The sequence below is a fragment of the Ursus maritimus genome, unplaced genomic scaffold (genome assembly GCF_017311325.1).
Source record: "Ursus maritimus isolate PB19 unplaced genomic scaffold, ASM1731132v1 scaffold_11, whole genome shotgun sequence".
NCBI lineage: Eukaryota > Metazoa > Chordata > Mammalia > Carnivora > Ursidae > Ursus > Ursus maritimus.
This window is the reverse complement of record NW_024423453.1, coordinates 61,236,095-61,262,890: the sequence shown is the minus strand read 5'-3', so window position 1 is coordinate 61,262,890 and position 26,796 is coordinate 61,236,095. Positions and strand designations below refer to the sequence as shown.

The window sequence follows — 26,796 nt, the reverse complement described above, 5'->3', positions numbered from 1 at the left end:
TACAGTGAATCATGAGGAGAACCATGGTGATTTAATATACAGAGTAATGTTTGACACATAGAGGGCCACCACTACACGATGGATTTGAGAGGAAAGGATAAAAGGAAGGTTGCTCCATGCACAATACCATGGGGTAGGACGTCAGAGATATTAAAGAGTCGTCCACATTCAGGCTTTCTCCCTCCAGCATTTGCTTTGTTGTTATGTGTAAGAATTTGGAGAAGAAGAATATAAAGCTGGAATGTGCCTTGTGTTTGTTAGTTTACATTTATTTTAAAGGTGTTGAGGAACGATTGAGGGATTCTAAGGAGGTGAGTTAATGAGGAGATTTACACTTTTACCATGGACAACAGTAGCTGTGATGAAGGATGTTTAGGGGACACTGAAGCCTGGAGCAGAAATGTCTGTCACAGAGGAGTGCAGTAATTCAAGTGAGGAATAAAAGGAAAAGTTTAAATTCTTAACTATAAAGTGTCAAAGGAAACAACACTTTTCAATAAAGGATAATATAAAGAATAATTTTTGCTCCCTGTTCAATAAAAGCCGAATGACATTCAAGTTGATTTTCTAGACCACTGAGAAAATCTTTATTTACAATAAATTTCAATAAAATTTGCATAAATATATTCCCTCCCTCCCCGAAAAAATAATTTTTGGGAAAATATATGAGTGAAAACATCTATTCAGTAAGATTCTAATCAGCATAACTAGTATTTTTTATTGACGTATAATCGACATGCAATATCCTCTCAGTTTTAGGATGTATGCTATAGCGATCTGATATTTTTTATACATTTTATACATTACAAAATTATCTCCATAATAAGTCTGGTTATCATGTGTCACTACACAAAATTATAATATTATTGACTATATTCTGAACTTTGCCCTGTATAAACTTTAAAATCACTTTGTCAATATCAACAAAATAATTTGCTGGGATTTTGACTGGTATGTACTGGATGTATAGGTCATGTTGGGAAGGACTAACATCTTGACACTATGGAGCCTTCCTAGTTACAAACATGGAATATTTCTTCACTTACTAGTTGTTCTTTGATTTATTTCCTCAGAGTTTTCCTCATACATATCTTTGATATTTTGACTTATACTTTTGTACTTAGATTTTTGGGTTGCTAATGTAAATGATAGTGCACTTTTAATTACCACTCTAATTGCTCATCTAGACAAACAATCGATTTTGTATATTAACCTTGTATCCTGCGACCTTGGTATAACATAATCACCTATTATTAATTCCAGGATTTTTTTTTAGGATCAATTTGTTTGGATTTTCTACATGGACAATCCTGTCATTTATAACAAAGAAGTTTTCATTTCTGCCTTTCAAATCCATATACCATTTATTTCCCTTACTTCTCTTATTGCATTAGGTAAGATTTCCAGTACAATGTTGAAAAGAAGTATAGGCAGGAACATCCTTGCCTTGTTCTGAGTCCTACTGGGAAAGCTCTTAACTTCTCACCACTCAGTATGTTGTTAGTTTTAGGTATTTTTTATTAGTCCTTCTTCATGTCACAATATCTCCCCTCTTGGGCAAATTGATTTATTATAAACATGACTTCTTGATATTGCACAATATTTGTTGATTCGAAGTGGTTGAGAGATAAAGGTGAAGTAAAGAAAAATTTCAGAATTTTCTTCTGGTACACCTGAAAAGATAACGTGGTCTAAATCTAAAGTGAATGGTGCAGAGTTGGGAAGAAATTTGAGAAGGTTCAGTTTTAGACAGGTTAAATGTGAAGTACCCAACATGTGGTTCTTTGTAGAAAGGGATTGATGTGAGATACGGATTGGAGGTACAGATGGCCAGCACCCTGATGTCATTAATAGCCATGAGATCATAAAGGGAGGGAGGAAGAGTGGTAGGGAACAAAGGAGATAAACAGAAACTAGAAGAGAGTAAAAAGTGGACAGTGTGACAGCAGCGTCATAGTGCCTTGAGTTGTTCCTTCTCTCTGTCCTTTTTGATATACAAGTACTCCTAATTCATAAACAAAAAAAAGCACCTGTGCACAGCACAGCAAGGGAGCCAAGAGATCCATCCATCTGTGCCCACAAAACTGGGTAGACTGGCTTTTGAAGGAAACTGCAGAGTAAGAGTGTTGGCAGATAAAGCAGTTGGCAGATCAGGCAACGTTGCCTTCAGGACCTTTCTGGAAGAGAAGGTCGAGGGTGAAAACAGAGGGTGGGGCGTCTTCCTGGCTCTGAGTGCTGCAGATGGAAGAACCCATTTGCTATCTCTGAAGAGAGACCTGTGTGACTTAGAGTGATGGAAAGAAAAGAGGAAGGTAGGCGAAAAGAACTGAAGGAACTCATTTCCTTTCAATGCCTCAGGATTCTGGAAGAGGACTGCTCACAGACCTCTGAGACATCCCACTAGAGGATCCCTTTACTGTACCAAAAGCACCCCTGAAGCCCCAGGTGCCAAGCACAAGCCACCTCTGACGCTGCTTCCACTCTTCTTCCTCTTCTTCTTTTTTTTCCCCTTTCTGTGCCATTTTTAAAAAAATGTAGGCGCTCCCAATCTTAGAAGTTGTGTGTGCCTGTAAGAGAAACCAAAAACTTGTGCTATATCGCCACCTTCTGGAAGGTAAAAGGAAGGCTCCTAATTAACAACTGGTTCAATTGTTAAAACCAAAGTAAACAAAACCTTCAATAAGAAAGTCTCGCTACTTGTGCTGGTGGCAACAGAGGCATTTATCATCAAACACTGTGAAAAATCACTATAATACAATGCTGTAGGCAGTACTAAATCTTTACATATCAATAACCATCTGATGTAAATGGATTAAACTCACCAATCAAAATGCACAGAATGAATGGATGGATACAAATGCAAGACCAAACTGTATGCTGCCTACAGAAGACTCATTTCACCTCTGAAGACATGCAAAGGCTCAAAGTGAAAGGATGGAAGATGATATTCTAAGCATATGGAAACCAAAAGAGGCAGGCATGGCCATACTTACATTAGACAAAATGGATTTCAAGCCAAAAGGTAACAGGAAACAGAGATCATTATATAATGACAAAGAGGTCAGTATGTTAAAAAGATACAACAGGGGCGCCTGGGTGGCTCAGTCGTTAAGCGTCTGCCTTCGGCTAAGGACATGATCCCAGAGTCCTGGGATCGAGCCCCACATCAGGCTCCTCCGCTGGGAGCCTGCTTCTTCCTCTCCCATTCCCCCTGCCTGTGTTCCCTCTCTCGCTGGCTGTCTCTCTCTCTGTCAAATAAATAAACAAAATCTTTAAAAAAATAAAAATAAAAAGATACAACAATTGTAAATATATACACTCCCAACACCATAGCATCAAAATATATTAAGCATATAATAAAAGACCTTAGGGAAGAAATAGACAACAATAAAATAATATTAGAGGACTCCATGATCAGCAATGGATAGATCATCCGGACAGAAAATCAACAATAAAAGATTGGAATTGAACGACACATTAGAACAAAGATGGATTTAACAGACATATAAAGAACATTTCATCCAGCAGCAGTAGAATACACATTCTTCTCAAGTACATATGGAACTTTCTCCAGGATAGATCATACGATAGGCCACAACACAAACCTTAGCAAACTCAAAAAGATTGAACTCATTTCAACTATCTTTCCTGATCACGATGATATGAAACTAAAAAAAAATTATCAACAAAAGGAAATGAGAAGATCTACAAAGAAACTAAATAATACACTTCTAAACAACGATTGAGTAAAAGAACAAATTAGAAGGGAATTCAAAAATTAACTCAAAACAAATTAAAATGGAAATATAACATATCAATTACTGTGGGATGCAGGAAAAGCAGTTCTGAGGGAAAAGTTAATAGAAATAAATAAATATAATAAGAAATTTGAAAGATCACAAATAAACAACCTAGGTTCAGACCTCAGGTAATCAGAAAAAAAAAAGAACAAAAGCTGGAAGTGAAGGAAGAAAATAATAGATATCAGGGTGGAAATAAATGAAATAGAGACAAGAAAAATAATACAAAGGATCAACTAAACTAAGAGCAGATTCTTTGAAAAGATCATCAAAACTGACCATTTAACTAGACTAACTAAGAAAAAATGGGAGAAGATTCCAATACAATTAGAAATGAAAAAGGAGACATTACATCTGATACTTCACAAGTACATAGAATCATAAGAGACTACTATGAACAGTTATATGCCAAAAATTATATAAGCTAGAAGAAATGGATACATTCTAGAAATACACATACTAAGCTGAATCGGGAAAAAATAGAAACCTTAAACAGACCAATAATGAGCGGAGATATTGACTCAGTAATCAAAAAATTCCCAACACAGAAAACTCTGGGACGAGAGGCTTCATTGGGGAAGAATTAACATTTTTTTGAGAGGAATTAACAATTAAAGAAGAATTAAAACTTAAAGAAAAATTAATATTGATTCTCCTCAAACTCTTGCAAAATACCAAAGAGGAAGGGACACTTCCAAACTCATTCTATGAGCCTGGTATTTTCTGGTACCAAAACCAAATAAGGATACCACAAGAAAGAAAACTATAGATCAATATCCCTGATGAATATGGAAACAAAATTTTTCAAAAATTTTTTAGCAAACCGAGTGGAAGAATACATTAAAAGAATTGTACATCATGACCAAGTGGGATTTATTCCTGGGATGCAGAGAATGTTTTGATATACAAAAATCAATAAATGTAATATATTACATCAGTAAGATGAAAGATAAAAATCACATGGCCATCTCAATAGATGCAGAACAGCATTTGAGAAAATACACCATCCTTTCATGATAAAAATTCTTCACAGATTGGGTATAGAAGGAACATGCCTCAGTATACTACTAGGTATAATTACCAAATCTACTACTAACATTATACTCGATGGAAGAAAAACTGAAAGCTTTTTCTCTAACATCAAGAACAAGGCAAGGATGTCCACTCTCACCATTCCTATTTAATATAGTACCAGAAGTCCTAGCTAGAACATCTAGGCAAAACAGAAATAAAAAGCATCCAAATCAGAAAGAAGAAGTAAAATCATTGTTACTTGCTGAGGTATGATATTATATATAGAAAATCCCAAAGAGTCAATCAAAAAAACTGTTGGAATTAATCAGTGATTTTGCTAAAGTGGCAGGATACAAGATCAACATACGAAATCAGTTGCATTTCTTTACACAAATGATGAAACATCCGAAAAAGATAACTATCCTATTTACAATAGCATCAAAAAGTGATAAAACACTTACTTAGGAGTAAATTTAACCAAGGAAGTGAAATTTCTGTACAATGAAAACTACAAAATTTTGCTGAAAGAAATCAAAGAAGACACAAGGAAATAAAAAGACATTCTGTGTTCATGGATCAGAAGAATTAATATTATTAAAATGGCCATACTCCCCAAAGCCATCTACAGATTCAACACAATCCCCAACAGAATACCAAAAGCATTCTTCAAAGAAATAGAAGAGGCAATTCTAAAATTCCTGTGGAACCACAAAAGACTACGAATAGCCAAAGCAACCTTCAGAAAAAGAACAGAGCTGGAGATATCACACTTTCACACATACAGAACAGCTAATATCCAACAAAGGAGCCAAGAACACTCAATGAGAATAGTGTTTTCAACAAATGGTGCTGGGAACAACTGAAGAAATGCATGCAGAACAATGGAATTAGATCCAAGCTACGCCACTCAAAAAAAAGTTAATTGAAATGGATCAGAGACTGAAGCAAAAGACCAATACCATAAAACTTCTAGAAGAAAACATACGGTAGAAGCTCATTGATATTCAGCTTAGCAATTAATTTTTAAACAAGATGCCAAAAGCACAAACAACAAAAGCAAAAACCAGCCAATGGTACTACATCAAACTTGGAAGCTTCTGCCCAGCAAAAGACACAGCAAAATGAAAAGACAACCTACAGAATAAAAGAAAATTCTTGTAAACCATATATCGGATAAGGGGTTAATATCCAAAATATATAAAGAACTCAATTTAATAACAAAAGAACCAATCTGATTAAAAATATAGGCAGAAGGACTAAACATACATTTTTCCAAAGATGAGAGAACAAAATTACCAAGAGGCACATGAAAAGACTTTTAACATCACTAATCATTAGGGAAATGGAGATCAAAATCACAATGAGATATCACCTCTTAGAATGGTCATCATCAAGAAGACAAGAGACAACAAGGGGTGGTGAAGATGTGGGAAAAGGGAACCCTTATACGTTGTTGTTGGAAATGTAAATTGGTTGGACCACTGTGGGAAAAAATATGAATAATCCTCAAAAACTGTAAAAAGAGCTACCATACACTCCAGCCATTTTACTTCTTGGTATATGCCCAAAGAAAGTGAAAACAGGATTTCAACAGATACATGCACTTGCATGTGTATTGCAGCATTATTCACAACAGCCACGGTATGGAAACAAACCAAATGCCCATCAATGGATGAAGGGATAGAAAATATGAGATACATAAACACAATGGAATCCAGCATGAGAAAGGAGAATATATTGCCATTTGTGACAATGTGGGTGGACCTTGGACACATTCTACCACGTTCTTTGAGTCTGACAGAGAAAGACAAGTACTGTGTGATATAACTTATGTGGAATCTAAAACAATAAACCCATAAAAAACAGAAAGTAAAATGATAATCACAGGGGATGGGAGAGATAACATTGAGTGTGTAAGGATGCAAAATTGTGGTGAATGGTGAATAAGCCATATAAATCTAATGCACATTATAATGAAGATAAACAATAATATTGTACAAGTATACAATGTAATATCACTACATCAGCAATCATATTATAACATATGTGTCTAAAAGTAACACACTTTACAGTCTAAACACACAACATTAAATAACAAATGTATTCATTAAAAAAAAAAACTGGAAAAAATCTAAGTGAATGAATTGTGGATAAAGATAGTAACCAGCTAAGAATATGCAGAAGGAATGACCAGTGAAGTAGGAGGTAAAGTGAGATGTTTGTCCAAGACAAAAATGACCAAAGTATTTCGAAAAGAAGAGAATGAACCACCATGTCAAAATCTCTAATAGCTCAAGTATGATAAAGAAAAAAAGTATATACATATTTTTAAAGAATTATTTATTTATTTGAGAGGGAGAGCTTGCACAAGCAAGGGAGAAGAGCAGAGGGAAAGGGAGAGATAGAGTATCAAGCAGACTCCTCACTGAGCTTGGAGCCTGATGCAGGTTCAATGTGGGGCTCGATCCCATGACCCCAAGATCATGACCTGAGCTGAAATTGAGAGTCAATCACTCAACTGAGACACACAGACACCTCAAAATTGATATTTTGATTTAGCAAGAACTGTTTCAGTGGCACGATCAAAGAGAAAGCATGACTGAAGTGAATTTAAGAGCTGTTTGGAAGCAAGGTCTTGGAGGCCATGAGTATAGAGAACTATTTCAAAGATCTTAAGTGCAAATGAGAATAAAATGGATCCAGAGAGAAAGAGGAATTGGGATCAAGGGAGGATTTTCATGAGATAGGGAAAGAATCAATATGGTTAGTTATCTAACTGAGAGTAGGAAGTGAGTGAGGAAGGGATAGAGAAGAGAGAATTGCTGAAATAATGTTTCTGAGTAAATCAGAGGGAATTAAATCCAATGCAAACTTAGAAGATTTGGCTTTGTATTTGAGCACAATTACTTCTATGATTACCAGAGAGAGGGTAGAATTGTTTGGTACAGGTATCAATAGATGGTGTTGGGAGTGTCTTGATTGTTTTGATTTCCCCTGTGATATGTAATCTAAACCAATATATTGATTATGTATATAGATATCTATATCTATATATCTATTTATCTATATATCTATATATCTCATTCTCTTTCCCTTTGAGTAGCTGATACCTCCAAAGGTAATCACAGTTGAAATATCTGTTGTAGGAGATGGATTCTGCCTAACTTTAAATTCTGCATGACTGGAATAAAACATTGTGTAGTCTTTTTTCTGACTTCTTTTACTCCCCACTCTTGTCCATGAAATGTGTTCATATTATTGTGTGGAATTAGTTCTTTTTGTTATTACTGTTTTACTTTATGGTTGTTGCACAGAATCCCATTGTGCAAATTTTATATTTTATTTTTCCATTCTATTGCTGAGAGAAATTTGGGTTATTTCCAGGTTAGGGCAATTTTAAGTAAAGCTTCTGTGAGCATTCTTGTACATGTTTTTGGTCCACTTAAACACTTCTTGATGTTTACATATACGGTCAAACTCATGTATTCATTAGAGTTCTTTTTTTAAATTTCTGAATTATTTCCATTACATCCAGTGTTAATTGCTAATTGCTGCCACTTTGGTCCTTCACTTTGTTATTTTCAGGTTTTCTCATATGCCTGGTCATTGTTTGTTTTCTGTTTTCCTTTATGAATAAAGGATACTTGAGTTTAATGTAGATAACTTGAAAGGGTTATTTCTATCAATATTTACCTATGAGGTTTCTATATTTCACAATAGAAAGTTGAAGGGTTCAATGAATCTGCATGAAAACATAATTATCTCTTTCATAGAGCATGGAAAAACAACAGACAGAAAAAGGAATCCTTCCAAATGCCAAATTGTGGAAGATTATGCAGCAAGGCACAATGCCCTCATTAGGCTTGCTGACAGTCCTAAATCCCCACACACAGTTCCTTAGTTTTAACCGAAAGTACATATTTTTCATTCACACTGGGAATGAGTATATAGAATTAACAGATTACAGATATGTAGCATACATATTACCATCATTCCTACCTTGTTCCTACTTTTCTTTCTTTGTAACTTTCTGACGCTCTGTAAGGAAGTATGGTTTCCATGTCTGACTAGACTTCCTCTGAAAATTCTTGTTACAAAATTCTTGTTAGTTTGATGATGTTGTGAACTCTTCCAGTCCTCCTCCAGTTGTACTGTTTTAAATTGTTCTTATGTTCTTTATTTACTGACATTCCAACTGTGTTAAGGAAGGTTCTCAGAGTACCATCTTGAATTGCTGTATTTAGGCTTTGTATGCCTGTGTGTGTGTGTATGTGTGTGTGTGTGTGCGCGCATGTGTGTGTGTGGTTTTATTGCACACTGCTTCTTGAAGGCAGAATTATTTTCTCTAGCACCTCAAACCCGTAAACCACTCAACTCCATCAAAACTTACATCCATGGGTTGTATCAGCATTTGAATAACATTTGCCTGTGCATGTCATCTATTCCCTGTCTACCCACTAGTCCAATTTAAATGACATAGTCCAATTTTGTTTTATTTTTTTCCTTTCCTATTTATTCAACTCCTTGGTTTCTTACTCTGTAGTCTTACTCTGTAAGTTGTCCCCATCTGGAACAAATATAACCATATTTGAGACCCATTATCTATAGGCTAATTGTCTGCTCATGTTGCAGACCTATTACGCTCCTCTTATTAGAATTTGAGCTCCACCAGAAATTTTGTAATATGCACAGTACCAAGAACAGTTGTGATGTCATATATGGACTATCAAAAGTATTTCATAATTGTGAAATAAATAAATGATCTTTTAATCTTTGGATATTGAATTCCTAAAATGTCTCTAGATCTTGATTAGAAACTCAATATTTTTGCTGAACTACAAAATAATTTCATACTACTTTTTCTTTTTTAAAAATTATTTATTTGAGAGAGAGAGAGAGAGCAAGCGGGGGGGGGGCGGTGCGCAAAGGGAGAGGGAGAGAGAGAATCCTTAAGGAGAATCCCTGTTGAGCATGGAGCCCAACATGAGGCACTATCCCAGCACCCTGAGATCATGACCTGAGCCAAAATCAAGAGTCAGGTATCCAACCGACAGAGACACCCAGGCACCCCACATAGTAGTTTTTCTATTTCCCTTTTACTAATATAATTCTTACATATATTTTACCTGCTAATTACAAATTAAATGCATCCCATTATCTCTTAAAGTTCATACATTCTAAACAATTTAGAGCCCATATAAATACTGGGAGATCACAGAATTATTTCATTATATTCTGTATTTACACTTTACATCTTCCTTCATTAAATTTCAGCATTCCCCATTAATTACATTGTGAGGAATCCTCTCAAATGTTTTTATAAAGATGACTTCAGCCAAACAATATAAACAAAACAGAACAAAAATCTTTGTGTTGCCAGAAGTGGCTTTTGTGTTTTACCTGATTTGCTTGCTACTCTTGATTCATCAGAGCAGTTTTATCATGTCTCTACTTGCAAAACTTGAGATTCGGCAAACTGACATACACTCATGGAACAAACTGGCTGTATGTTCCTAATGGCATCCCCTGATTTATATGTTATCTTAGTTTTCACATCATATTTAAAGATACATCGTTTTGGGTGCCTGGGTGGCTCAGTCAGTTGTGTCTGCCTTCTGCTCAGGTCATGATCCCAGGTCCTGGGATTGAGCCCCGTGTAGGGCTCCCTGCTTAGTGGGAATTCTGCTTCTCCCTCTGCTCCTCTCTCTCTCTGTCAAATAAATACATAAAATCTTTTTTAAAGAAGAAGCATAGTTTCTATTTCATGAGGACAAAGCTTGTTTTAACTTATGGGTTCAAACAAGTTTACTTCTATTCTCTGAGATCAGCACAGCATCTCAGTACTCCTACATGGTAGAAGATAAACAGCAAGTTGATACATTAGAAAAAATACTGTTCGTTAAGTCATTTATGGCCACCAAATAAGACAAATATGTGAATTCCTGGAAACTACCTCATATTTCACAGTTTTCAATATCATTATTTCATTTGTCAAATGAAAAGCTGTCTGAATTTTTATACTCAGTACATGAATTCTTACATAAAATGCCCTAAAATTTGGAGGTAACTTTACCCTTTGGGAACTAAAAAGAAAGACTGGCATTTGATTGATAAACATGTGACAGTCCTAAATCTCCACACACAGTTCCTTAGTTTTAACCCAAAGTACATATTTTTCATTCACACTGGGAATGAGTATATAGAATTAACAGATTACAGATATGTAGCATACATATTACCATCATTCCTACCTTGTTCCTACTTTTCTTTCATTTATGAAACAAGCAAAAAAGAATAATATAGCCTGATTTATAGTGTTAATGTAAGTGATGAAAAATCTCTCTCACTGGATTGATCATAATCTCCATGTGCCCACAGTTTTGAAAAAGGCCAGAGAAAGAGCCAGAATTTGAAATTGTTCATCCACCTGTTTTTAGAATAGAGGCACTCAGCCACCTATATGAGTGATTCCAGTGGTAGAGAGGTAAATATTTATCTGCACTAGTCAACTTGCTGCAAGAAACAGTACATAAATGGCGAAAGGGTGTAACTATAAATAAACCAGTATTCCTGTTGGTCTTTTAATGCCCTGTACCGAATAATACATTAGCACGCCAACAAAGTTGTGTTCTTTTTCCTGAAAATCTCAGATCCAAACTCTGGACTGCGATCAGCTAACTAACCTACAACTATTCTGTTAAATATGTTGACAGTGGAAAATTTTCAGTATGAGATTCTTTTCATTTTATTTTATGTATCAGTCCCTGAGATAATCTGTGATATGTGTACAAATTTAAATCCCCCTGATCCTCTCTGCCTAATTCTATTGATTATTCTGATCATCTATTTTTTTTTCTGATTCTATACCACTATAGTTCTTAATTCAAGTAACATATTGCTAAGCGAGGGAAAAAAGTGTGTTCAGTAATCTTACAGAAGGGCAAAGAGTGAATGGACTCCAATATGTCATGTGGTTGCAGGAGGGCATGGATGGCCCTCATAATCTTAGAGGTGCATATGATGTGATTCAACTCCAAATGACCATGACTTTTTCTAGCCAGAGGTTTAGGCATAAGTCTGGGAGCCGTATTTTACCAGGGTTGGTAGTACAAATATATGCAGTCTTTATTCTGACTCCCACAGTGATCATTCTGCCTCTCATCACTCTGTGTATTGGCTCCTTCAATTTAGTTTGGATCGGTCTTCCCAAATCCATCTTTTGTATCTCTGAGTTTTCACATGTCTTGCCCTGTTTTTACAGAATGGCTATTCACAATGGATTTTTTCTGTTCTTTTCAGTGCTGTATTACCTAGGTTTTCTTTTCTGTATTTGTGAGGCTTTTATCACTTTCTTTAGCTCTTGCAGAAAACTTGCATTGTCTTAGATTTGCATCATATCACAGACAAGAATCTTGTCAAATGTTCTTCTTTCTCAAAACATAGTTCCTTATCATTCTAGGTGTGAATAAGATCCTTAATTTCCGGGGACCATAACGGCTTGAACTTTGCTTAAGAACTCCATACAGGAGTGGGCAGAGAGGAGAGCCAGGACATCAGGCAGCTGTGATCTTGTCACTCTTCTGTCACTTTCTCATCCACCGTCCTGAGTCCATGTCCTTACTTCTGCTCAGGAGGACATTAGTTTACTAGCAACAAAACCACATGAGGTTTCTGCATCTGATGGTTTACCTATGTTCAGCTGTCAACAGTTGGTGCTTAAAGGCTTGAACCATTATCTCTTTTTATTTTTCGACACAAAATGCCTATTTCTGGCATAAATGAAGTATATATGCAGTTTTATTTTTTTCTCCACCTCTAATATTTGGCATAACTTTGTGTTCTGCCTTTGCCACCCTGCACTCCACACACCTGCCATTTCAAATAAGAGCATGCTGATTTGGTCCTATGGGATATACCTGGTTTGAGAGAATTCTAGGTTTTTTTTATGTTTAAAAAAAATGTGTCGACTCATAGCATTCTCCTTTGATTGGGTAAAAAATTTACCATTTTTTTGACTGGTTTTATAAATCATTGCTTGTTTCAGTGTTTTTTTCCCCCCTTTCAAATCTTCAGTTATCTTTTGCTGTGTTAAAAAACAAAACAAAACAAAAACAAAATGAAAAAACAGAGACAAAAACTTGCCTTTCCTCCTGGTGCCCCCTTCCACTCAGTGCAGCTCTGGCCACACCACACAAGCTCAGGCTTCCCGGCTCCTTCTAAGCTCACACCACAGTCATGTTTCTCCAGCTGCCATCATGATCGTCTACCAGCACCTTATCAGCCATGATGTGATGTTCTCCACCTTCTACAAGATCCGGAAGATCACGGAGGTGCTGTGCCTGGAGGTAGAGGGCAAGATGGTCAGTAAATCAGAGGTTAACATTGATGACTTGCTCATTGATGGAAATGCCTACACTGAGGGCCCCGAGGCCCAAGGTACCTACAGCACAGTCATCACTGGTGTTGATATTGTTCTGAACCATCACTTGCAGGAAACCAGCTTCACAAAAGAAGTCTACAAGAAGTACATCAAAGGTTACATGAAATCAGTCAAAGGCCAACTTGAAGAACAGAGGCTGGAAAGAGTAAAACCTTTTATGACAGGGGCTGTGAAACAAATCAAGCACATCCTTGCAAATTTCAAAAACTACTAGTTCTTTATTGGTGAAAACATGAATCCAAATGGCATGATTGCTCTGCAGGACTACCATGAAGATCGTGCGAACCCATATGTTATTTCCTTTAAGGATGGTAAAATGCATTTTGACTCCTTTGAGAGAATTTAAATTTAGTTTAATACATATTTAAATCCATCCTGTATAGTGTCCTGGAGAAGCTAAATCCTGGTGGTAGAACAGTGCTAGAAAGCACAAGACGGCCTGCAGACAACTCCTACAGTGAAAAATTACTTCTGGGACTGGAGTATAAAAAACAAGAACCCAAAGTCTTTAAACTGAGCTCAAGTAAAGGGAAAGATTGTACTTATAACTATGCCAACATTTGAAGTGAATTCCTTACATATTTCAACATCTACAAGGAGAAGTAGTTAACTCTGGAAGAGATTACCAAAAGAAAAAAAAAGACTAATACAGTTGAAAAAAATAATAAATCTTGGGACTAGGTATCTGAAATCATCAACATTTACTTTCCTCCTGAATCTGTAATGTTCAATTAACATACCATTTCTCTCTTCCACTAGGTGATAGCTTCCACAGTATGGAGCAAATGAAGTAAGGTTGCTGGCTTCTATGTCTGGTATCCAAACAGTAGGAATCAAAAAGCTGATGCCTGGGACATCTCCAGCTCTTTAGAAATCATCATGTCTATCTGGTCTTACATGTGACTTTTACAGCATGACAATGTAAGGTATGTTCAACTTCCTACTTATCAGCACTGGGCTCTCATGGTCCATATGTTCAGGGAGATAAACCAGGTAGAAACTGTAACACCTTGCATAACTTAGACTAGGAAGTTATGCAGGGTCACTTCAGCCAGATCGTTCATTAGAAGCTGGTTACTAATGCCAGCTAATATTCAAGGGCATGTCTCTCCTTGGAGGAGCATTGATATACCATTGATAGATATACCATGGGTATATCATGGATAGAAGATAGATAGAGGTAGATTGCTGTAGCCATCTCTATAGAGTACAGTAATGAAATTTTTGGCTTTCTTTGCAGATCCATTTATTTCATTCTTTGCCCCAAGTGAGTCCCTTACATTTCGTAGTCATAAGAAGACCCTTTCCATATTCAGAGATCCTCTAAATTTGCTAACAATAATAAATGAAATAATCATAGGACTTGTGGGTACAAAAGCAAGATTGGCCAGATCTGGGAAAGAAGAGAATAAAACCAAAATAAACAACTGGTATTAAAGACTCATGAACAAAAATAATTCCAGGGTGATGTTTAAAGCCATCAGACAAACCAAAGAATAAAATAATAAATAGACTCTCAGAACAAAAATGTCCTGCTGACTTGGAATTGTCCCATCAGGTTATGATAATTTGAGGAGAAGAGGAAGACACAGAACAATAAGCACAAGGCTGGGCCAGGTGTACAGTTAAAGGTAAAGGAATTTGAGAGCTATGGACAAAACAGTAGTATTTGCATTGCAAAACAGCTAGGTTCCTTTTTACTGTGTTGAGGAGTTTTTCCCAGGATGTTGCTGATTATGGGTACCCTTGACAGAAATAGTGTTTACAAAGGTTTCCTACTATTATGGTCTTTGGATTTCTTATTTGTGAGATGGTCTCACTATCTTAGCATCCTTACCAGGAAACAACAAAAGCATAGAAGGGAAATCTGAATCAAGTTAATTTACCAACAAAAGAAAAGGAAATTCCTGAAAGCTTCCTTAGATAAGATTTCTACACTTTAACTTCTTTGGCTAGAGAACAAAGAGAGACAGGAGTGCCCAGGAAAGCTTCCAAGTGATTTTGCGTTGGGCATGAAAGCCAAAATAGGCATGCAAGGGGTTGCATTTGATATAAGACCTGGATTTGGAAGGAGCTAACCCATTGGAAGAACTCTGCCAGCTCTTCCCTAAAGTCTTTACAAGTACCACAGCCGAAATAGGTGGAAACCCCATCTGCTACAGGCCAAATGTGAGGCAGCCAGGAGTAAAGCTGCCCAGGAGAGGGCAGTGATTTAGGGAAGATCATGAAGCCAACATCTCCATAATACTCAAGTCACAAATAATACGAAACAATAACAGCTGCAGTAGATACAGTTACAGGCTTGTAATTTTGTTTTTTTCCAGGTTTCTAGCACATGTTTTGAGGAAACATTGGGTAAATTAATCATCTAGCTTTCTCCTTTTGGCCTATCCTCAGGTAAGAGGGATGTAGGGATACAGCTTGTACTACTGAACCCATAGGTAAAAGATGTTCCCATATCTATTCCCTGGCTAAGAAACGGGTGTTTGACCTAGGTCCACCAATCAGATGCTCTTGACTACAATTTTGAGTCTTGAATATAGAGGACTGCAGAAGCACAGAGACTGCTTGCAATCATTCCCATGACTAAGAAAAGATTACTAAGATAAAGTATCTAAGGTATGTATATACATATATATAACATGCATACACATAAATTCACATTCTCTCTTTTATTTATGATCTATTTATCGATCTATCATCTATCTCCCCATTTCTTGAAATTCTTGGCACTGGTGATCTTTACCTCCTGTTTAAATTGACTTTTACATTTGCAGGATTTTCTTCTTCTTTCAGGGTAGTCCTTAAGAGAGGCTTTCAAAACTACCATACCTAAAGGAGTTGTTTGCTCCATGGCATGGAAGTAAGATATAAGTATACTTGTTTTAAAATATTGGTAAGCTTCCATATCAGTTGGTTATCTGTATAATATTAATTTTGAAAGTGTAAGAGTAATAAATTATATAAAGTATAATATCAATAACTTGAATTATAAAATTACCACTAATTATAATGAATTTTTACTTTAGTTTTAGCTTATTGTCATTGCATATGAGTAGTAAGCATGGAGGATGTTGATATTTATAAAAACAAAATTATTGGAATATTAAAAATAAATATCCAGACTTAAGGGATAATCCTGCGAGAATAAGTATTTTTGTATTCTCCTTAAATATTAAGTCATAAATCTTTGAATCTTTCTGATGCAAAATTGGAGCAGCTTAGAGCATTTCTAATGCCAATTAAAGTATGGACAAAACAAAATAATTTTTAAAAAGAAACTTCATTTTAATAAGTGTTATTTTACCAGTGTTGTCAATACTTTAACTTTACAAAGAGAGCAATATTTAGTTATTAAAACTGAAAATTTGACAAACCATAAAAATGAGAGAGCCTATAAACTAAATAAATGAAATTGCTAAAGGATGTAGACTATTTTACAGAATTTGGAAGTGATATGGTTTAATAATTTGAAAATGTGATGTGAAAAATAGGGTGAAAGCCTTTTAATTTGTTAACTTTTAATGCTTGGTGAAAAATGGTAAGCTGTATAGGATGAAAAAATACAATTTGTCGAAATTGACATATGATATGCTATTTTAATAAACAATTCACATGATTTAGGTGCTTGTAAAAATAATGGACTTATATACATAACAATTACACGTGATATCTAATAATTATGAAAAACTTAATGTTATTTCCATAAGTTCATCAGTGTCTGGATATTCTGACTGAGACACTTGAATCCAGAGTGCCCCTGGACACAGTGTTTGAATCTTTTTTAATTTTTGTCTGCACACATGTCCTTGGTGATCTAATTCTGTTTCATGGCTTCCTTTACCATCTCAAAGTTTAATAATTTGCAGCTTGTTCCAGGATGCTTTCCCTGAATTCCAGTTTTTTATATCCATCTGTAATAGACACCACCATTTGTACAGACAAGAGATGTCTCATATTAACACATCCCAGCTGAGCTCTAAACCAAACTCTAACACCTGAGCCTCCTCCACCAAACACACACACACACACACACACACACACACACACACACACACGGCCTCTCTATTTCTCTTTTCATTTTCAATTTATGCTGTCCCTGTCCTGGATTATTTTTATAGTCTATAATTAATCTTTTCTATTTATTCTCTTCCTCCTTCCATCTATTTTCATAGTAACAGCCATTATGGATCTGTTAAAATGGAAGCCCACTTTATTACAATACTGCTTATTATCAAAATGTCATTCACTGAGAATCACCACTAACCGGCCAAACTTAGAGGTGTGAGATCGGGCCTTGCAAAGTCTGGGTCCCTATTTATTCCTCACAGACCTTGGATGCCACTGCTCTCACCTGTGCTCACTATGTGGCCTCTCACACACACCTGACATGCTTCTACCTGAAACCATTGCTACCTTGGGATTTTTGCTTCTAGGTGTGGTCTTCTCTACCCACAATATTTACAATGTAGTAGTACCCTTAACTCTGTACTCTGCTTTCCTATGTAATTTTTCTTTAGAACATTATTACTGTCTGAAATACTACGTATTCCTTACTTAGTTTTGCTTAGTTTCTGTCTTCCTCACTAGACTGTAAACTCCAGGAGAGGACAGAATTTGACCTTTTGTCTAGTGCTATTCCCATATCTAGAATAATGCCTGGAGCATGATCAGAGCTGAATAAATATATACTAAATCAGTGAATGAACATTGGTTGTCAGCAGACATAAAAATTCACCTTGAAGGACGTCCATGTCCTGACCTCCAAACCTGTGCATGTGCTACTTTACGTGACAAAAGGATTGTGCTGATATGATTAAATTAAGCGTCTTGAGATGAGAAGATTATCCTGCATTATCCAGGATATCCCCTGTAATTACAAAGGTCTTCATAAGAGAAAAGCAGAGGGGTCAGCATCAGAGAAGGAGATGCAACCACAGAATACGGGGTCAGAATAAGAGAGAGATTGAAAGAACTTCACTGCTGGTTTTGAAGATGGAGGAATGGGTCAAAAAGCCTGGGAATGCCGATGATGGCTAGAAGCTGGAAAAGACAAAGGAAAGGACTCCCCCTAGAGTTCCAGAGGGAGCATGGCTCTGGATTTCAGACCCAGGCAAACCCATGTCAGACTTATGACCTCCAGAACAGTAAAATTTAAAAAAAAAAAGTGTGTTAGTTTAAGTCACTAAATTTATAAAATTTGTTATGCAGCAATAGAAAACTATTATAAGTACATTGCATAAATATCATTTTACTATTGAAAGCCAGGAACTATGGATTTTCCTCCAAATTATGGCATTTGAAGTTGTTAATTATATATAAATTTTATATACATGAAATCCAAAGAGTTTCCAGGTTTTCCTGACTCAGATAGCCACAAACAAATGTTTTATAAAAACTGTTCATTGTACATATAAAAATATCCAAATAAGTTACCTTTCTACTTAGAGGTTATCCAGTTTAAGAAGAGAACACAGGTGGGGTGCCTGGATGGTTTTGGTTTGAGCATCTGACTCTTGATTTCAGCTCAGGTCATGATTTCAGGGTCAGGGGACAAGCCCCATGTGTCAGGCTCCTCACTCAGCGGGGAGTCTGCTTCTCTCCTTCACCCTCTTCCTCTGCCCCTCCCACCCCCCCTCCTGTACACGCACTGTCTCTTGCTCTCAAATAAATAAATCTTTTTTTAAAAAAGAAGAAAACACAGGTAATTTATATAAAGGTTAGCAATTCAAGGCAGAGTTGTTGATTAGGAAACAACTTTTGCATCTTTATTTGAAAACAGAGCAACTCACTTAAAGATAGTAATAGTGAGTCAGGAGTAAGCAATGAAATAGCTCTGTGCCTTAGTTTCTTCATCTGCAAAATAGGAATAAAAGTAATACCTTGAATAACTTTTGAGACCAAAAAGTCTCCATAAGCAAAGTGTCTAGAACATTGACTTATTATAAATACATAAAAAATCCTAGTGTTTGCTATGACTTTTTAAATATGGAAGCCCATCGTCTACATCCTTCCCTATTGAATATTAAAAACATGTATTATTTGAGTCTAAAAATCAAATTCCATTAGAATGCTTATATCTTATTTTTCATTTGCTACTTTTTTCTTTGTGACCTTAGTTAATTTATAGAGACATAAATTTATAAGTGTAAATATTCTTTTTTACTCATTAGTGAAGGCCACAGATGAATTTCTTAAAAATGTTTTACAATGCTTTATATTTACATGGGGTAGAGCTCCACACATGTAATAATTCCAAACTTTGGTATCACTAGAAAATTAATATTCCTCTAAATACTTTATAGTGTTTACACAATTAATGAAACTAAACACTAATTAATATTTTAAAAAAATATTATATCTCAAATTCAACATTTATTGCACTATACAGATGGTCCCTGACTTACAATGGGTCAACTTACAATTTTTTGATTCTTCAATTGTGCAAAAGCAATACCCATTCAATAGAAACTTTACATTGAATTTTGGTCTTTCCCTGGGTTAGCAATATGTGGTATGATGTTTTCTTGTGATGCAGTCTTGTGGCAGTGAGCTGCAACTCCTTCTCAACCGTGTGATTTCAAGGGTAAACCACCAATACACGTAGAACCATTCTGCATCCATATAACCACTCTGTTTTTCACTTTCAGTGCAGTACTCAATAGATATTCAGCACTGGTCAAATAGGCTTTGTGGTAGATGATTTTCCCCAACTGCAGTCTAATCTAATGGTTCTGAGAACATTTAAGGTAGGCTTGGCTAAGCTATGGTGTTCTATAGGTTAGGCGTGTCAGTTACATTTTAACTTACAATATTTTTAACTTATAATGGGTTTATTACTATGCAACCCCATTTAGTTAAAACGTACAGAAATCTAATAACAAGCTTATTCTCTTAAATGTTTTAACATTTAAAATTAGATACATTATAACATAAAGAAAATGAAATAGGTCAGTTTATTTAAAGGATTAATTCTGTGAATAGCCAACCATTTCCCATTTCCAGTTGGAAAGAAAAAAAAAAAAAGCAAAACCAAATCAAACCATATCACACTTTCATTCTTCTTCCTTCTCTCTCTCTTTCCTTCCCTCCTTCCCTCCTTCCTTCCTTCCTCCCTTCCTTCCTTCCTTCCTTCCTCCCTTCCTCCATCCCTCCCTCTTTCCCTCCCTCCCTCCACCCTTCACTCCTTTCCTTAATTCCTTTCTTTCTTCTTATTCACACGAAATGTAATTTTGTTTTTTTAAAGATTTTATTTATTTATTTGACAGAGAGAGAGACAGCCAGCGAGAGAGGGAACACAAGTAGGAGAGGAAGAAGCAGGCTCCCAGCGGAGCAGGGAGCCCGATGCGGGGCTTGATCCCAGGGTCCTGGGATCACGCCCTGAGCCGAAGGCAGACGCTTAATGACTGAGCCACCCAGGCGCCCCTCGAAATGTAGTTTTGGCTTAGTACATTTATATTTTGAAGGGTACTACTGATTTAACAAAGAAATGATGACTGTGTTTTCTGACTCCAAAGGCTGATACTTTACAGAAGGCATGGTCTGGGAGGACATAGAAAGGAAAGATAGAGCAAGTACTGTCACTCCCAGGACTAATGGCAGTTGCTGGAATGAGGAACACAGAAGCAGAAAGCACAGGAAGCACTAGGCACCTTCTCCAGTCACCATATGTCAAGAGCTCTGGAACATCCCCTGCTGGCAAAGAAGCCACCTGGCAAAGAAGTGTTATTTGCGAACTACTTATAAAGACAACACAAAGAGTGAAATAAAAGTGTAACTTTAGAACTTGAGTCAATAATTCAATAACCATGTCATGGCTTTCTATCATTTCAACCCAATAAAGTACTTGAAAATGTGAAAGCCTCAGTACCTCTTTGAATTTTTACATTTAACGCTTTTATATGCTTTCAATTGGATGAGTAGAGAAAAAGTCTGTCATAAAGTCAAATGAAATATAACATCTCAGATATTTTATTAGAAATCTAGCTAGACACAGGAAGAAAGGATGAGTTAGTTGATAAAGTACTTCAAATGTCCTACTAAAGGGTGAGGTATTGGAAATAATCCTGAGAAAGAGAGCGCAATTCCCTAAATACTCGCATGTTTAATTGGGCTGTTATCACATTTTCAGGGCTCATATGGTACTTCCCTTCTTTTATTTATTTATTTTTTAATGTTTTTTTATTATATTATGTTAGTCACCATACAGTACATCCCTGGTTTTTGATGTAAAGTTCGATGATTCATTAGTTGCGTATAACACCCAGTGCACCATGCAATACGTGCCCTCCCCTCCACCCATTTTGTTTCCTCTGTAAAAATGCCTAAGCAAACTGGAGTATCAGGCCATATTTATCTAGTATAGGAGACACTATTGGTGGTCTGTCCCAGTTCCCTTTAGTGGGCTGGTGCTCCCCTTCCCCGCCAGCTGGCTACCCCTCTTCACCTAAACTGACATGATGGTAGGCTGCTATGGACACACAGCCGTATTCTTCTCTTGAGAAATGTCCTTGAATCAACTTGAATAAGCCTCTGAGGCTGGATGGTTTTATAATCTTTTTCCTCCTTCTCTCCAACACTTGCTCACCCAAGTGGCCTGTAGCCTATGACTGATTGTTACTGAGCTACTGAGCTGGGTGAGCAAAAGGCCATTCCTCTAGCCTCCACATGAAATGTACTCAGTGATAAAGTTCATGTTCCAGAAATACTTGGGTGGATGAGCTCACATTGCATTCCAGCAAAAATGCATTCTTCCTTAGAACTGTCCCCTTCCCTACGCTGTTTCCTCTCCTTCCTAAAACTTTTCTGTCAGAGCATCATCATTCTAAAGCCCTTGAAGCTGATTCCCCATCACAGGATATGATTCTAGGGAACCTGATTAAGGTATTAAGAATCCAGAAATGTAACGTTAGAAGAATTTCCAATAAAAGCTCTTCCTTATTTTGAGAAGTGAGTGACAAGCTGCATAGTGCAGAAGTTTCTGTTACTCCTCTGGGGCCATTTATCTTCCAGTTATCATGGGAAGTTTAGAAGTTTAGGATTTGCAATAAATAGCTTGATGAAGTGTCCATGAAAACTGTAATTTCAGTGTCTGTTACCCTCTGAAGGACTTGCCCTTCTCCTGAGCTTTCTAGTTATATAACCAAGCCTCTCACCCTAAATGAGACATTGCCAAAAACAGGCAGATAGGCTAAAATGTTTTGAACAAGAATGTTAAGGGATCAACCAATTAAATCACTGTTATTATCTAGACAAAAATAGATAAAATGTGCTAATTAGAAAATAATAAAAAATAAGAACCACTAATCACCAAAAACACACATACAAATTATCTAGTTAGAGAAGAAGAAAGCAGCACTTCTGAGTGCAAATTACTGCACCTGAGATGCGGGTGTTTTGCTAAGCAGAAATAGAATTTTAAAAAGATGCCTTGTCATTTTGTATGGAGGGCAGAGGGCTAACCATTTTACAGCTGACTCAGAGAACAATAGCCAACCGACCTGGACTTTAATTGAGGTGGAAAATAATCTCTATGCAGATTTTCAGATAGATGGTTTTGGATGTATTTTAAGTCTCTGCATGAGTACCTTTGATGAAAGGATTCCAAAGCACTGCTGCAGTTATAAGCGTCTATACCACTTAAGAGGTACTTCACAGTGGAAGAACTCTGATATAAAAACAATGAAGAGTTAGATTCAAAAGTTCATAAATTCAGTTCCAGAAACCATTGTCAGGCCCAAACACCTTGCATTTTAAATCATGCCAACTAAAACTCGTGTTGACCTAGCTATAATTGCATTTAATGCAAGATCTGTAAATATGGTACAAAATAGCTGAGAAAATACAAAAAATGATTCTTAAAAATTGTGAATTAAAGCATCTCGTGGGCACCCAAAATAGCCCTCTACCCATTAAGTAATAATGGGCTGCCCGAATCTTCAGTATAATCATTTCTTTTTCTTTCTTTCTTTCTTTCTTTCTTTCTTTCTTTCTTTCTTTCTTCCTTTCTTTCAAGATTTTATTTCTAAGTAATCCCTATACCCAATGTGGGATTCTAACTCACAATCCTGAGATCAAGATTCACATACTCTATGGACTGAGCCAGCCTGGCCCCCCTCTTTTTCCTTTTAGATAGAGAAGAGAACAAAGAGAAAGGTCTGATTACTGATGCTTTGTATTTTACTCTTACATGGACAGAAACTGTTGAAACAGCTAAATATTTATAGCTGGAAGTCTCTAAAGAGTTAAGCTTTACAGTCTCTGAATGCCAAATATCAAAAGCAGAAGTAGGAATCACATTGGGCATGAAAATCTGTGGAGTATTTTGTCCAGCTGGATGCAAATCAGTAGTTGAATAGATGTAAATCATAGTCAAAGATACCCAGATAAAAGTAACAGGGAGCTGCAAAGTAATAGACCGTTACCTGTATTGAACTCTTGCTTAGTCTTACGTTGACTAGAGATGGATACTCGATAGATGTTCATTAGCAACATATCTTTTAAGGATATTCACAACGCAAAAGCAACAAAATTGTGAGGAAAGTACTTTCCCTTGAGTTATTTAGAAGATTTGGGAAGGATGGTCTTCCCTGTCCTGATAGTGCAATTAACTTTCATATTTGTACAAAATCAATTATTATATATGAAGCCCTTGTAATTGATCTAAAGAGCAAACAGTTTAAACATTATTTGTATATGTCTGTCTATAGGGGGGGTATGTGTGAAGAAAGGAGAAATATATTTATCCAACAAGGAAAGATAGATCACTTTTCCATATTTTGCATTGCTGATTTGTAAAGCATTTAGTTAAAGATATGGAAAAATAAATTTTAGCAATTTTTATTTGTTAAAGAACTTTTTCTTTTCTTTTCTTTTTATTTTTTTAGAGTAGGGAGGGGCAGTAGGAGAGGGAAAGAGAGAATCTTAAGCAGGCTCCATGGGAGCCCAGCTCGAGGCTTGATTTCACGACCCTGAGATCATGACCTGAGCTGACATCAAGATTTGGATGCCTAACTGACTGAGCCACCCAGGAGCCCCATAAAAATTACATAAATTTTCAAATAAAAAGGGAACTATTCAAATATATATTAGGAATATAGCCTTTTTAATAAACAGATGTAAACAGGAACTTAATACTGACATCCTATACAAGCCCACTCATTCATATATTTGACCATGAAACCTACTGATGGTAGATGGTCATCACAGTATTTACAAACAAACCACACACTTCTAAGCAACTGCATGGTTCAAAAACAAAACACGAGGGGTATCAGAAAGATTTTGAGCTGAGTGAAATTGAATTAAAAAACAGACCAATCAATATATAAGGTTTATGGAATGCACCTAAATTAGTGCTTAGTGGAGAATAGGTTGTGTCAGTAACCTATACTAGAAAAAAAAGCAAAAGAAGAACAAGCTAAGCATAAACCAAGCTAAAGAAAGAAGATAATTAAGATGAAAGCATAAATCAATAAAATAGAAGACAGAAAAAATAGAAAAATCAATGAAATTAGAAGTTGGTAATTTAAACAGATTAACAAAAATGACAAACTTTAGCCAAATGATCAAAATAAAAGAGAAAAGATGGATGTAGACTCATTCAGCTAGACTTGAGGATAAATTCATTAATCCTTACCTAAATATTCAATTACTTTTCCAACAATATACCCAGCTAATTCTAGGGGACATAGACATGTCTTTTCTATAATTTTTATTTGGACAACTGGCTAGCCATGTGCATGAAGGAAAAAAAAAGATCTTAAACTCTTACCTCATGCCATCTGACAATTAACTCAAAATGAGATTGTAGACATAAATGTAAGAAAGAAAATCTACTTTAACTTCTAAGAGAAAACAGGGGAGAAAGTCTGTGTGACCTTCGTTTGGGCAGATGGTTTTAGTATGAAGGCAGAAGCATGACTCATAGAAGGGAAAAAAATAGGGTTCATCAAAATGAAAAGCTACATGCTTTTAAAAAAAACCATTATGGAAAAGAGACCTATGGACTGGAAGAAAGTGTGCTAATCATTCATCTCTACAAGACTTCATTCAAAATATATGAAGAATTCTTAAGACTTGTTAATAAGGGAAGACAAAAATCCAACAGAAAAACCCAGAAAAAGACATTTTTACAGACAATGTACTGAAGAAGGTATATGAACGACTCACAGGAAATTGAGAAGGTTCTTAGCATTGTTATTCATTAGGGGAATGCAAATGAAAGCCACAGAGAAATATCACTAAATTCACTAGAAATGCTATAATAAAAAAGAAAATATTAAGTGTGTGTAAAGATGTGAAGTACTGGAACTACCCCACATTACTTGTGGGAATGGAATGTGTTACAGACACTTAGGGAAATTAGTGTGATAGTTTTCTTAAAAGTTACACATACACTTACCATAAGAACTAAGAAAAATAAAAACATGTTCACACAAAGACATGTACTTGAAATCCTTGGAGGGATTATACACACTAGCCAAAACCTGGAAGCAATGTATTGCTTATGAACCAGTGAATGGATAACCAAAATATGGTACATCCGTACCAGTGGAAAGCAATTTACCCGTAAAAAAAATGAATTAAATGCTAATACAGTTTACAATATAAATCTCAAAAATGTTATTTTTAAATGAAAGAAACCATACACAAATGGCCATGTATAATGGGATTCCATAATATGAAATGACAAGCAAAGGTAATTTTAGAGCCAGTGGTTGCGGTGGAAGGAGGTGAGAACAGAATAAACTTCACATAGCACTGGAGAACTTTTTGAGATAATGGGAGTATTCTAAAACTGGATCGTAATCATAACTGCACAACTCCATGAATTTACTAAAAATAAAAAAAACATATGTAGACCTACGATGAGGGAATTTTATGATATGTAAGTTTGACTTGATAAGAAGTTAAATTTTAAAATACTTTAATAAAATAAATATTAGAACAATTGCTGGGGAATAGTGAAATAAAGTATCTTGTGTAGATTTAGGAGGCTAGTTCTCTGTTGGTTTTTCATTTTTTTTAATGGTCTGGCTTTGTCTTTTCAAGCGCATTCCCCTTGTTTACAATATAATGCTAATGGAGGCAAGGGGGAGATTTTTTTCCTCAATGGCAAGTACTCTGGTGGTGTTTTTTTCTTAGTCCTTGGTGGATTTCTGCGGTAAGTGGCAGAAGTGCAGCAATAGTTGCTTGTTAGAAGATACTTTCAAGAATTGATGAGTAGGTTCCAAATATTCCCAACATTGGTCTAATTATTTTGCTGGAAATTGTTCCAGTATATTTGACATAAAAATTCGATTTTAAATGTTCATTTCTTGAGTCATTTGATTTCTCTTCAGGGTAGCTGAAGTTTGGATATTGCCCTCTTGCATCATTTAGATAGGAAGAAACAGATGAATCATCAACTCTTTTGTTTGTTTAATATGGAATGCTTCATAAATTTGTGTGTCATCCTTGCAAAGGAGCCATGCTCATCTTCTTATTCTTCCAGTTTTAGCCATGTGTTGCTGAAGTGAGCCCATCTACCAGCTTTTGAGA

General features: G+C 35.9%; 2 pseudogenes; one reads left to right on the top strand and one right to left on the bottom strand.

Annotated features, from left to right (window-relative positions):
* The first annotated feature begins 13,069 nt into the window (after window positions 1-13,069).
* On the top strand, window positions 13,070-13,600 carry LOC103675978 (annotated as a pseudogene).
* A 13,075-nt stretch (window positions 13,601-26,675) lies between these two features.
* On the bottom strand, window positions 26,676-26,776 carry LOC121101931 (annotated as a pseudogene).
* Window positions 26,777-26,796: the final 20 nt, after the last annotated feature.